At 41.7% G+C, this 13,236-nt stretch overlaps 1 protein-coding gene across 1 annotated transcript in view; it reads right to left on the reverse strand.

Moving 5' to 3' along the window:
* LOC308291914 (membrane-associated guanylate kinase, WW and PDZ domain-containing protein 1-like) overlaps nucleotides 1-13,236 on the reverse strand; it is a gene marked incomplete at its 3' end in the record, with an annotated part of 183,682 nt that overhangs the window by 24,226 nt on the left and 146,220 nt on the right. The gene's annotated exons all lie outside the window — the stretch shown is intronic.

Here is a 13,236-nt window from a genome sequence, read left to right on the forward strand (position 1 = left end):
CACGCAGCCCGGGCAGGTTAAGTGTCGTCATCACAAAAAAAAAGGCGAGTCTCTCTGGAGCGTCCCGCCGTCGCCTGCTCTGCCCCTCCTGCCATGCGTGGAACCTCCGCCCCGCCACCGCCGCTGTCGCCCCCTCCCCGAAACCTGCTCTCTATTCCCTCCCTGCCTCTGCTTCTTCAAGCCTCGCACGTTGTTGCAAACCAGGATCTTTCTCTCCTTCTCTGTATCTCTGGTTTCTCTGCCCTCCCCCTACTCTTCCTCACAGATGCACTAGCAGCGACTTGCTCACAACAGACACCCACCCACCCACCCCCTCATTCTCTCTCTCTCTATTCCTCAAAGGCACACACACACACACACACGCACGCTCGCGCGCACGAGCACACACACGCGGAGATTCTCCCCCGCGAAAGATCAATGCAACACCTCCCCTCCCCCCATGAAATATTAACGCAGAGGTGTCAATTGTCATGAGGGGCGAGCCGTTTCTGAGAGCGAACAGGCATGAGAACATATTAAGCTCCAGCCCCCCGTTTTTTTTAAACTGCTGTTAATTCACACAATGCACAATGTTCAAACATATATATATATAGGCGGTTCTATGGGCTGGAACCAGCAGCACCAAGTTATTTCCAGAGAGTTGGAGCCACAAGTGTGTGACATCATCTTTACGTTCTACGAAGTACGCCTCTCGTCTCAAACTACTGGATGAAATGAAGGACAACCTTCTGCTGGACATGAGTGTCTGGCTCCTAATGTCAGAACACTGATCACAGATCAGGTGGACATACAACGGTATATACAGTATATTACCCCTGAACGGTTCTCCTCGATTATTTTCTTTTTTTTTTTCTTCTTCTTTCTTTCTTTCTATACGGTTTGATACATGCATTAAGGCCATGAACCCTCGTTTGACTACAACCTCGTTATCTTCGGGATTCGAAGATAAGTGTTCACTTATAAAAAAAAAATCTTTTCTTTTCATTTTTTTGTGGCATTCATGAACCAATAATTTGATTGAAATTATTGGCTTGGGGATGAAAAAAATTAAATACAAAATAAATCTCCATGAATGCAAGGCTGTGTGTGATTGTTTTTGGAGCTGTGTGGAACACAAGCTCCCTATACGTGGCCGTGTGTGTGGGTCTGTCTCCGTCCGTCCGTGTAGCCTAAACTTCGGCGCGTAACTAGTGCCGCACCATTTACGCCACTCGCGCAATATATACATCAAAATGTGCGGCTCGGCCGGGAATGGTGTTCTATTACCTTTCGTTCCGATCCGCCTTACCATGCCGACGTAATCGGCAAAAAACGACGCTTAATTGTCCCCATTGACTTATAATGGGACAATGCAAGAAATCACTTTCAAGTATTTTTCTCTCGTAAACCATAGGAGCTACAGTTTCAAACCTCGGAGAGGAGATTCATAATGATTTTAAGAATGAATCGAAAAATAATTACATCACTCGGCCTCATGGTGGCGCTATAACGGCCCACTTTACGTTTTGCCCCGTAACTCTTGAACCGTAGATCGGAAAATTAAAATTCTTTTTTCCCTGGATTCCTTGGGTCAAGACGCATTACACACACACACACACACACACACACACACACACACACACACACACACACACACACACACACACACACACACACACACACACACACACACACACACACACACACACACACACACACACACACACACACACACACAGCTCCACTTCGAACAGAGGTTTGATTTTTTTTGGAGGTGAACAGACTACTCCTTAGTTACAGACCCCGTAAACTGTAAACTACATTGAGGAACAGCACGTCATGCCATCGCTTGCTACGCTGCAAAACACTGGGAACTGGTCATTGAAACTGGTAATTGAAAACAACATTGCATTGTGTTTCACGACTCGACAGTTTTTTTCCTTCTTTTTTCTGATGATCTCTTCTGCATCAGTGTTATGTGATGCATAACACTGCATCTCAATTGAAACAAGCCATAATCTTTTTTGGGTGTGAGTTGACCTTGTAGCAGTGAACTGTACTGTCATGAAACTGTACCTTTTCCTATGCAAAACCTCTAATAAAGTCTTCAATCAATCAATCAATCAATCAATCAATCAACACTGAGAAATAAAATAAATACTGTATTACATATACTAATATAAAAGTACAAATGACAAAGTGGGAGCAGGAAAGGAGCCTCTGTTGCTATGCTCCTGGTGGCAGTAAACTGCTTGTCCTACATAGTGGGCTGGCAGGAGTCTAGCATGTCAAATATAGCATGCACACACCTTGTCAGTGGAACTGTGTCACTACGCTACACGGATGAGGACAGAATCCTTGCTAAAAACCCCAGGACAAAAATTCACTCGTCCTAGACAATTCGCCCTCCTGGCCCCCCCCCAAACTGTGGAATAAACTCCCTGTTGCACTACAGACTCACTCCCTAGCTTCCGCCGTGGCCTGAAGACTCCTCTTCAGACTCAACCCAAGCCCCCTAGCACTAACAAAACGTTTTAGCTTCAGTTTAGTTTTAGTCGACTAAATATCACAAGATTTTAGTCTACTAAATTTACGGTAGTTTTTGTCGACAAAAGAATATTTTAGCGGGCGAATTGATGGTGTCGCAATGGCTGATTTTACACTTGGTTGCATGCTGAAAATAGCCGATCTACAAGCTCACACCGACACGTTGGAGAGCTGGAGAGACAGGGAGACCCCTGTTATTTATTTATTTTTATTTTTACCATAAAGCGTATTGTTTTAACCATAAAATATAAATGAACTCAGAGTATATACACGGACCCATAGGGTGCATTTTGACATGTCAAGGGTCCATTAAGAGTTAAGAGGCCTTTAGAATGTGTCACGCATCATGTTGTCAGGTGTGAAAAGGTCCACAGAAGCTTTCTATAAGAGAACAGTGAACCTGGACTCCCCACACTCAAACGCAAAGTATTAATTCAACTCTTTTGTTTCGTTTTTTCAATATAAATGAACGCCCTATACTTGATTATAGCTTAGTACAGCGTCACACAAAAGCATCAAAAGTAGCAGAAAAATCAATTTCTTCAGACCAATTAGTCGGTTTAATCATTCATGGGAAGAAAAACTAACAAACGTCAATTTAATAAAACAATCGGTTAATAATCTATTTCTATTTTGGACATTATAGGCCAAAATCTCTACATTATTGTGACCTTGTTGATCGGCTATTTTCATATTTTGCTTGTTGTGGGACAAAGTAAAAATAAATGCTTATGTGCTCAATCGATTCCTGGACGTCAATGCCGGCGGTGACCTTTTCAGTCTTCTTACCGCCTCGTTAAAACATCTTTGCATCAATTATAGCCGATCTACAAACTCACGTCACGATGCGTCGGGAGAGTTTTACCCCCACCAGGACACGGACGCTGCTGGGGTTCAAGGGGTTAACCAGTTAAGACCCGGAACGTGGTCCATGTAAATCTAGATTTTAACCATTATTTTTATGCTTTAACTATTAAAAAACAGCAGATATACAAGTTCACAGCGCCGCACCGAGTGCCGCGCTGCGAGCTTGTAGATCTGCTATTTTTTGAAAAATCTTTGAATGTATATATTTTTGAGGCAAGCATTTGTAACACCAATCTTTCTTTCCCTTGGTCCCTGGAACAAAATATTTTTTAGATGGGGGTTGGCGGCAAATACATATAATTCTAGGGGACCTTTGACATGAAAGGTTGAGAGCACCACCTATATAGAAACATAGGTTTTTTCAGAAAACCATTAGCCTTTGGAAGACATCTTTAGGTATTTTTCCGGTCTTGTTGGGTTAATAAGAGGGCGTGAGAGCCCCGAGTTCTCCTTCATCATGTTCACACTGCACCATCGTTGGGGAAATCATTAAAAGTTAAAACTTTCTGTTGCTGCAAAGCCCATCTCTCTCTCCCTATCTCCCTCTCTCCCTCTCTCTCTCTCTCCCTCGATTCATAATTTATTCTCTCTGTTGTCTCTCGCTCACCGTCTCCCTCGCCCCGTTTTTGTGGGACCGTCCGCAAAGACTGCATGAACGCGTGCCGTTACAAGAAAGAGTCCGGTATTCCAAATTCAGAATGTGCCATTTCACAAGTTTTCAACAGTTATTAAGTTAAAAGATTGAATAAAAATAAGACTGTCTACCAATGACATCATGGATAGAGATTTGAAGCCAAGAGAACTGGAATGTTGGCATGCTGAAACAGAGGCTGCTGTGCTTGCATTTGTTGGAAAATATATATGATGGTTGAAAAATTAGTGAAGCACGCTAGCTTGTGAACACATACATAAATGCATGTTTAGTTTTACCCTAAATCGTCTAAACTTTTACTTTTCAGGATTCAAATCCAGAAGCGTCGGAAGTAGCAGATCTACAAGCTCAAAGCGTGTCGCCAGCTTGTAGATCTTGTAACAAAAAGTTAAAATACGGGAGGTTTCTCCACTGACATGCAGCAACGATATATATATACACACTATACCTGGGGTTCCCCAACTTTTTTGACTCGGGGCACCCCTATAAATAATTTCTTCATCCGGGGCACCCCTACATTATATTCATAATTTTCACTCCCAGCACCTTATATTTATGGCATATTTTAGCGATTATGTTGTGAGGAAAATGTTGAGATAAAAGCCATTTTGGTTAGAATTGACTGAAAATAACTTTGTACTTTAAGTTTAAAATGATAAGTTTAAAATGTAAGTGTCCAAATAAATTACAAATATTATCAAATTTTCCTACGGCACCCGTGGAGTCGGACTTCCGTCACGGCACCCCAGGGTGCCCCGTCACCCACTTTGAAAACCCCTGCACTATACCATCCCAAGAAGCTGGCAAAAAATAATACGGTACGCATACAGTAGCTTGCTGCGTTGGCACACGTGCGCACGCGGCAGCGCACGCGGCTTCTGAATGATGCATTAAGTCTTCACACTCTCTCTCTCTCTCTCTCTCTCTCTCACTCTCTCTCTCTCTCTCGCTCCGCTGAAGCCGGCCACGACGATAACAAGGCCCTGGAACGCAACAATTAATCTGTTCCCTCCAACCGTCACTCTGTTTAAAATGGCTGTGGACGGATGGCTAAAGGTGCGACGCGGGGCGCTCAGATAGGACCTGTTTTTATGAATACTGAACGGACCAGACTCAGCAGAATGAGTCCAGAGAGCAGAGACAGTGTCTATAGGGGGGCGGGAGGAGCTTTAATCGGGTATTAAGGCTGTATAATAAAGGTCGGGGTCCAGAATGCGTTGTATCGTCGCTGTGGGTCAGAAACTGTTTTTATTAGAATACTGGAAATTAACCGTTTTGAACTTAACAAGGTTGACGAAAGAGACCATAATTGAGTACCTGAGACGAATAACAGTCCATATTTTGAATATAGATATTTTTTGATTTACTAAACCACAAACTAGTCATTATTAATCTGTTAAATTATGAGTGCATTTACTGATCCCAACTATTACAAGCAGTGGGTGTTATTAAAGCTAAAGTAGACAGGCGCTGAAGTATCTTGCTCAGGGACACATGTAGGAGAATGGAATGTTATGGACAAAACTAGAGTGGCACGATGAAGAAAGACCAAATGAATGAATAACCACGGAGGCAAGAGGTTTTAAAACCAAACAAGTTGAAGAGGCCATTGTGTTGGTGTAGCACATGTTGCAACGCACACGCACACACACACACACACACACACACACACACACACACACACACACACACACACACACACACACACACACACACACACACACACACACACACACACACACACCAAGGCCACGGACTGCCTCCACACTGCATTGAAACACCAAGCTATTCAACCCCATCGCCGCTGTCAGGTGGAATCCTTGTATGTCCAAAATTACAAATCTAAAAGCTCACTACGCCCTTGTGCATCTGCAATTTGCACTACTTTTGTGGGACACTCTTGTATGGAAGTAAGTACGTTAATTCACCGAAAATAAATAAATAAACTAGTTCAGGTATGGAGATAAAAGGTTTCTGCCCGACGTTTGAAACACCTAGGACTAGGGATGGGACGTGATTTACGATATTATCGCGATAATCAAAATCCATTATCCTGGGGTGGAACATTTGCCAAAAAAATAGCCGATCTACAAGCTCACAACGCGTCGCAACGCGACGCGTTGTGAGCTTGTAGATCGGCTATTTTTTGGCAAAGACATTTCATAAAGAGCGAAAAAAAAAAGACCATCAAGTACGTGTATTATAAGTACCTTTTACCAATTATAGAGGGTTTAAATGGTACCAGATATGTAGCTCGGCAAATAAAAGGTGAATTGATCACAGTGCATGACGGAGGACGATATCACGATAAATTAAATCTCCACGATACGATTATCGTGAGTGTTTTTTTTTTATCACGATAAACAATAATATCGCTTATCGTCCCATCCCTACCCAACACTTATTCACTTCCTCAGTACAGCCATCCTGTCAAAGACACTGGAAATATGGCTTGACTTGGCAATTTGTTTTTATTATCTTAGTAAAAAGAAAAAATCTCATAGAGTTGATGTTTTCAATCCATAGTCTCCAGTGGTGTAAAGTAACTAAGTAAATGTACTACTGTACTGTAGCCTACTTAAGTAAAATGTTTAGCTATTTGTACTTTACTTGAGTATTTCCAATTTCCAGTACTTTTACTTCTACTCCACTACATCTCGGATCCAAATATTGTACCTTTACCCGACTACATTTATTTGAAAACTTTAGTTACTTTGCAGATATAAATGATTATATTAAACATACATAAACCACTTTAGCCCTATTTTATATCTTGGCTGTTTGAAAATAGCCAATCTACAAGCTCACAGCGATGGGAGCGTTGTGAGCCTGTAGATTTTATTTTTATTTTTTTTTAGCTACTTTAAGTACATTTTGATCCAGACTTTTACTTGTTACAGAGTATTACTATATTGCAGTATTGATTCTTTTACCAAAGTAAAATATGTGAGTACGTTTTCCACCAATGATCCATCAAAAGTAGATCTACGAGCAGAAACTTAATATCTCCAAGTTTCAAAGGTTTCAAATTTCACAAAACTAGTGAAAATAGCAGATCTACAAGCACACAGCATAGATCAGCTATTTAAATTTAACTAAAGGGTTTTGGACAACATGCTTTCTACTGAGGTGAAGATCTTCCCTTCAGAGGAGCTGATGATGTAATCCTAGGTTCTGCTCATCATTGGAGAGAGAGAGAGAGAGAGAGAGAGAGAGAGAGCGAGAGAGAGAGAGAGAGAGAGAGAGAATCCGCTATTTCTTTCACCCCCAGTACATATCCATGTTTATGCACACACACACACACACACACACACACACACACACACACACACACACATACACACACACACACACACACACACACACACACACACACACACACACAGTGATGTGTATGTGACAGATGGCTGTTTTCAAGGCCATGTCAGGCGCAGGCCTGCCCCTCCCCCGCACTGAACTGCCAGTCATCATGCATGCTCAGAGCGCACCTCGCTCGCTCTCACACACACACACACACACACACACACACACACACACACACACACACACACACACACACACACACACACACACACACACACACACACACACACACACACACACACACACACACACACACACACACACACACACACACACACACACACACACGTGCGAGCGCATGTCACACATACATTATTCAAACATATTAAACACTAGCAGCAATCTGCACATGCTTAGCTTGGTAATGCATGACTGTAGTGTGTGTGTGCGTGCGTGCGTGCGTGCGTGCGTGCGTGCGTGCGTGCGTGCGAGAGGCGGTGCTCATTGCAGTGATGGAATGACTATTCCAGATTGTTTACGTGAAGGTATCTATACCACGTTGTAGAATTACTAGTTACAAAGAATCGGCATCAAAAATAAATGCTCTGTTACAAGTAAAACGTCCAGAATTTTGTCCCTGAACTTAAAATGAAAACGGCCAGCATAGCCACTTAGCAATGTTAGCATAGTGCTAGACAGGACCCGGCACAGACTGATTTTTACATTTGATTAGACCAGTGTGGTAATGCCTAAGAACATCCTACAAATGTTCAGGGATAGGGAGGGGGGTTATGATTTGAGATGGGATCTTAATCTAAAACAACGCATTGCTATTACCACTCGGAAGAGTATGTGCATTTCTGTTTGCGGAGTAAAAATCTGGAATGGCTTGTCGGAGGAGGTCAAACATAGCATTAATATCTTACAATTTAAAAAACGTCTCAAACATATTACTCTGGCTAAATACAACTTAACTTAAATTAATAAATAAAGTATTGGGGTTACAGTCATGATGATTGTGTAATGGCAAGTATGGTAATATTGGTGGTATGGGATGTGGTTTTGAGGAGGACCATTCTACAAATGATAATAGTTATAATGGTAAAGTAAATTATATTCTTTGTTTTTTATTATTATACTACCTATAAAACTACATTTGCATCTTTTTTGAATACTGGTATATCCTTGATTTGGTAAGCTTTTTGTCATTTCTTCTTTGTTTTTGTTTTTTTCTCTTTGTGCTTTTTTCTTTGTTATATTTTGCTGCTTGAATCTTTTGAAACCATGAGTGTGCATAGGATAGGCTTCTACAAGCTCTAAGCTTCAGCCTAGTCCTTTTGATCAACTTAACAGTGTAACCAATGATTTTTTTTGTTCATATATGATTGTGTTGTTGTATGTTTTATTTATGCTGTGTTGATCAAATAAACTTAAACTTAAACTTAAACTTAAACCTATTATTCGCACGGGTAGAGAGCCATTTGAACAACCTGTTGTATACATTTTCGATCAGTTTGGTCTGAGAAGAACGGCTAGGATTAAACTCATTTGAGCACGGCCGGAGAGCCCATTTCCACCAATCGGATTGCTCAGACGGAACTACCTGTTGTATAATGCATACTATTGCCTTGACGTCAATTCAAATCAATTCCAATTCAAAGTAGCTTTATTGGCATGTGTTGACCACATTGAGTCAACCACACCCACTGCTCCTGTTAGGATGAGTAAACGTATTAATACCACTCACTGCTCCTAATAGTTAGGACGGATTTCACGTACGTTCAACAATACACAGCGACAAAACCAAAAAAGGAGTGCATGGTGACCGAATTACCATTCTCTCCAGCAAACACATTTCATCGTTATACACCCCCCCCCCCCCACCCTCACCCACATCTGATGGCTTCACGTTTCATTGTTTCCCGCTGTCATTGACCTTATATTTTATTCCCTTTTCTCCCTTTTTCTTCGCTCCTTCCTTCCCTCCCTCTTTCCCTCCCTCCCTCCCTCCCTCTCTCTCTCCAGAGACAGAACCTACAGAAGTGATTGTCATGGCAACTAAGGATGGATGGGGAAGACAAGATGGAGAGAAGAAACGTCACGCTTGGCCTCCTTTTATTTCACTGGGAAGCAGGGACGTGCAGAGAATGTTAGAGAGGCAGGGGCTGACATTTCTGAAAAGGGCCTTTTGGTGAAAATATCGAAAATAGCAGACCTCCGAGCTCACAACGCGTTGCAGCGCGACGCGTTGTGAGCTTGGAGGTCGGCTATTTTCGGTGCTTGATATACCACACTGAACTAAAAGCATAATCAAGTGGAGATGTGGCGTAACGGCATTGATTCCTACACAGGGAGGGCAATTCTTTCAACATAATATGCGGCATTCAAGTTCTGGAGAGTTTGGACAAGGCAATTCTCTTGAATGGCATGGAAAGAGGGCATTTGCATTTCTTTCACCATAGTAAAAACTGCATTCATGGTCTGCAGAGGGCACTTTTTTTTACAGACGGATAAAAGGGCAGGGGCTCGAGCCCCCTTTGATGTCTATGTGTGCACGTGTCTCTTTCACAGGGAAGCAAGGGAGGAATGGAGGATCCATCCTACTGCATGGGAATGAATGGTAAACAGCAGAGAGAAAACTGCAAAGGACACAATGAATATTTTAAAAACACGTGAACCTGCTACAACCCTATATACTATATACTCTCCCCTATTCTGGGAGATGATGAACGCGCGGCGAAAATATATAGGCCGATCTACAAGGTCGCAACGCGGGACACGTTGCAAAAACAAGTGTGTGTTTCAAAACGAAAACGATTGAATGGTGGAAAATCAAGTCTGGCACTATACTGGCCAGCTTACAGAAACCTCTCATCTCCATATTCTAATGTTTTTCTTTTTTCTTCTTTTTTTCGTTTTTTCTTTTACAGTTCAAGAGTTTATAGAGCATCTTTTCTATGAAAAGAACATTTTGAAAATCGCTAAACAAAGGGTAGTTATTAAATGTAGTATATCAAATAATGTAATATTAAAATATGTTTTCACATAGGATCAAAGGTTATATGATCATGATTCACCTCCATCCTGGATGGCTTGGTTCGAGGCTTAACATAATTGTTATAAATGTATTTGTAAAAGTCCATGGCGAAAATGAATGGGGAATATTAAGTGACCCCAGGAATCCACTTCCGCTGCGACGCTCTATAGGGCAACATGTGCAGCGTCCTTTTATAGCAGGCAATGGGGACGTTCAAAAACACCTGTTAGCAGGGAGTGTTGGACGGGGAAGAGGGGGCTCCATGGACGAACACATATTCATTTGTAAATATTAAATGTTTGAGAACCACTGGTTTAGTTACCTTTTCAACACTTTTGTACTTTTATGGAATTGTACTTGTAACAGAGGAGGCCTAGATGTCTGCGTTGCAGAATTGATACTTTACTTAAAGGAGTAGTTCACCACTTTTCCACCTGTCTTCATATAATAGGTCCTCACTAATGTTCATGATAAAATATCACAATTTTTTTTCTACTCAGTCCAAGTCTCCTAGGAGAGCTGTGGGAAGTTCAGAATCCATCGTCTTGTGACATCATCATTTTCCAAAAGAAAAATGTATTAATATTTTTGAAAAAAATATTTCGATTTTTATTATCGCGAGAACAATGGCTTCAACTTTAAAATTGCAACTTTTCAGGAATAGAAAGCCTGCAGTTTCTATAAGCTGGATTGGCAATCGATGATGTCAAAAGACGATGGGTTTCTGACCTGCCCACAAAGCTATTTTTTAGTGAGGACCAATTATATGAACATAGGTTGAAAAGTGGTGGAGTGCCCCTTTAAGTAAAAATGGGAATACCTTTTCCACCACTGGTTCCATGTTGTGTGTACAGTACACTCTCAGTTAAAAATGCATAAATGGAACACAGTGATGTTACTGTGTTTAATCCCCAAAGTTGAGTCCCTCAGGGCTCTATACAAGTGGCTTTTCTCTTTTTGTTCTAAATTAATTATGGGGGCTGGAAAATAACACATCTACTGTAAGAGTGAGCTTCTAGCACATCTACTGTAAGAGTGGAGTGAGCTTCTAGCACATCTACTGTAAGAGTGAGCTTCTAGCACATCTACTGTAAGAGTGAGCTTCTAGCACATCTACTGTAAGAGTGAGCTTCTAGCACATCTACTGTAAGAGTGAGCTTCTAGCCGGGCTTTCCCTCCAAATTGTGATGTTTTTGGTCCGCTTATTATAAGTGATTTGGACTTGTAAATATTGGTAGTTTTGCTTATTTGGGCCTCTTGCTTCCTAATGTTATCTAATTAATGACGGTTCAAGTGGTTAAATATCTGGTAACACAAATTTACATTAACTCAAAATACACTGATGATTGAAACTATATGGTATCTATGGGTTGCGGGGGTCTCTGCTTCATCTCTCTCTCGACTAAGGGGTCCTTGGCCTGAAAATGTTGAAGACCCCTGATTTAGAAGACATTTATAGAATCGAGTCAAAATATTCAAAGACTTTTCACAAATGTTCATGAAAAAATAGCAGATCTACAAGCTCGCAGCGCGACACTCGGTGAAGTTGTAGGCTCTCTCTCTCTCTGCATCAGGGCCTAACGGCCACCATAACGTTCTCAAACACACACACACACGCACACACCCTCGTAATGACGCTGACATTTAACACAATAGAGCAGTGCTATTCTAGCGGCGCTACGCAAGGTCAACTCATTACAGCACATAACTGATGGGGACGCCGCTCACGCACACACACTGTGTGCACGCACACACACGCACACACACAGAGCTAATAGAGATGTGCTGGGGCCAGGTGGCGTATGCACTAGATGGCAATTTGTTCCCAGCAGCAACAACGAACGAAGGCACAGAACAACACAACGTTACAGACCTCCACAATGTCACGCCACAACACATCAAGAGGATCGTTTATATTGCTTTTAGTAAAACGCGTTTCTACATTCATCCGACGCGGAGCAGGGAAGGGGGGGGGGTAATCCCGGGTCAGATGAGTCATGTTCTAACTTTTTTGGTAAATAAATCCCCTACTTGATCACACTACAGCAGGGGTCTTCAACGTTTTCAGGCTAAGGACCCCTTAGTTGAGAGAGAGATGAGGCAGGGACCCCCACAGCCTGTCCATAGATTCCATATAGTTTCATTGTTTGACAGCACGATCATCAGTGTATTTTGGATTCATGTAATTACCTAATAAACTTGGCCTTTTACTCTGTACTTAGTATGTTCTTTTTCCTCTACACCAAACCACTTTGCCGAAAATTTCCCGGTCACCCTGGGCGCAACGGTGGGGGCCGATGGGCAAGGAGGGTCGCGAGCTCCCTTCATCACATCCGATAAAGGAAATCATTAAATGGAAAAAATTAAATGAACTTCTGAAAAGGCTTCTAAACCCACACTAACCTACTAGTAAAACTAGTGGAACTGATCTTGCCACACGTGAATAATTGTGGTTGTAAACGATAACACAGAAAATATAAATCATTATTAGTCTAGTAGTGGGAAGATCAATCATCATGGCCCCAGATAACTTTTAAATATCTTGCAATTGGCGACAAGTCTCTTATGAAATCGGCAAGAGTGCCTCTCATCATTTTATATCCTCATCTAGGCATTTTTGCAATATGTAAATCCGAGTAGCATACAAAGCTGAGGAAGGCTCAAACGAGCCGAAACGCGTGGGTGATCCCACTTTTAACCCTTTCTTTCAATTATGATTTAGCCAATACCTATTAAAGGCTGTTTAACATTTAGAAAAGTGCCTTGGTTTTCTCTTTTTCATGAACATACAAAGCTATTCCTAAAATACATGATATACGTTTACTTTTCCAAATATGCTTCCCAACGTGTA

The sequence above is a fragment of the Nannobrachium achirus genome (assembly GCF_963921795.1).
Source record: "Nannobrachium achirus genome assembly, chromosome: 9".
Taxonomy (NCBI): domain Eukaryota; kingdom Metazoa; phylum Chordata; class Actinopteri; order Myctophiformes; family Myctophidae; genus Nannobrachium; species Nannobrachium achirus.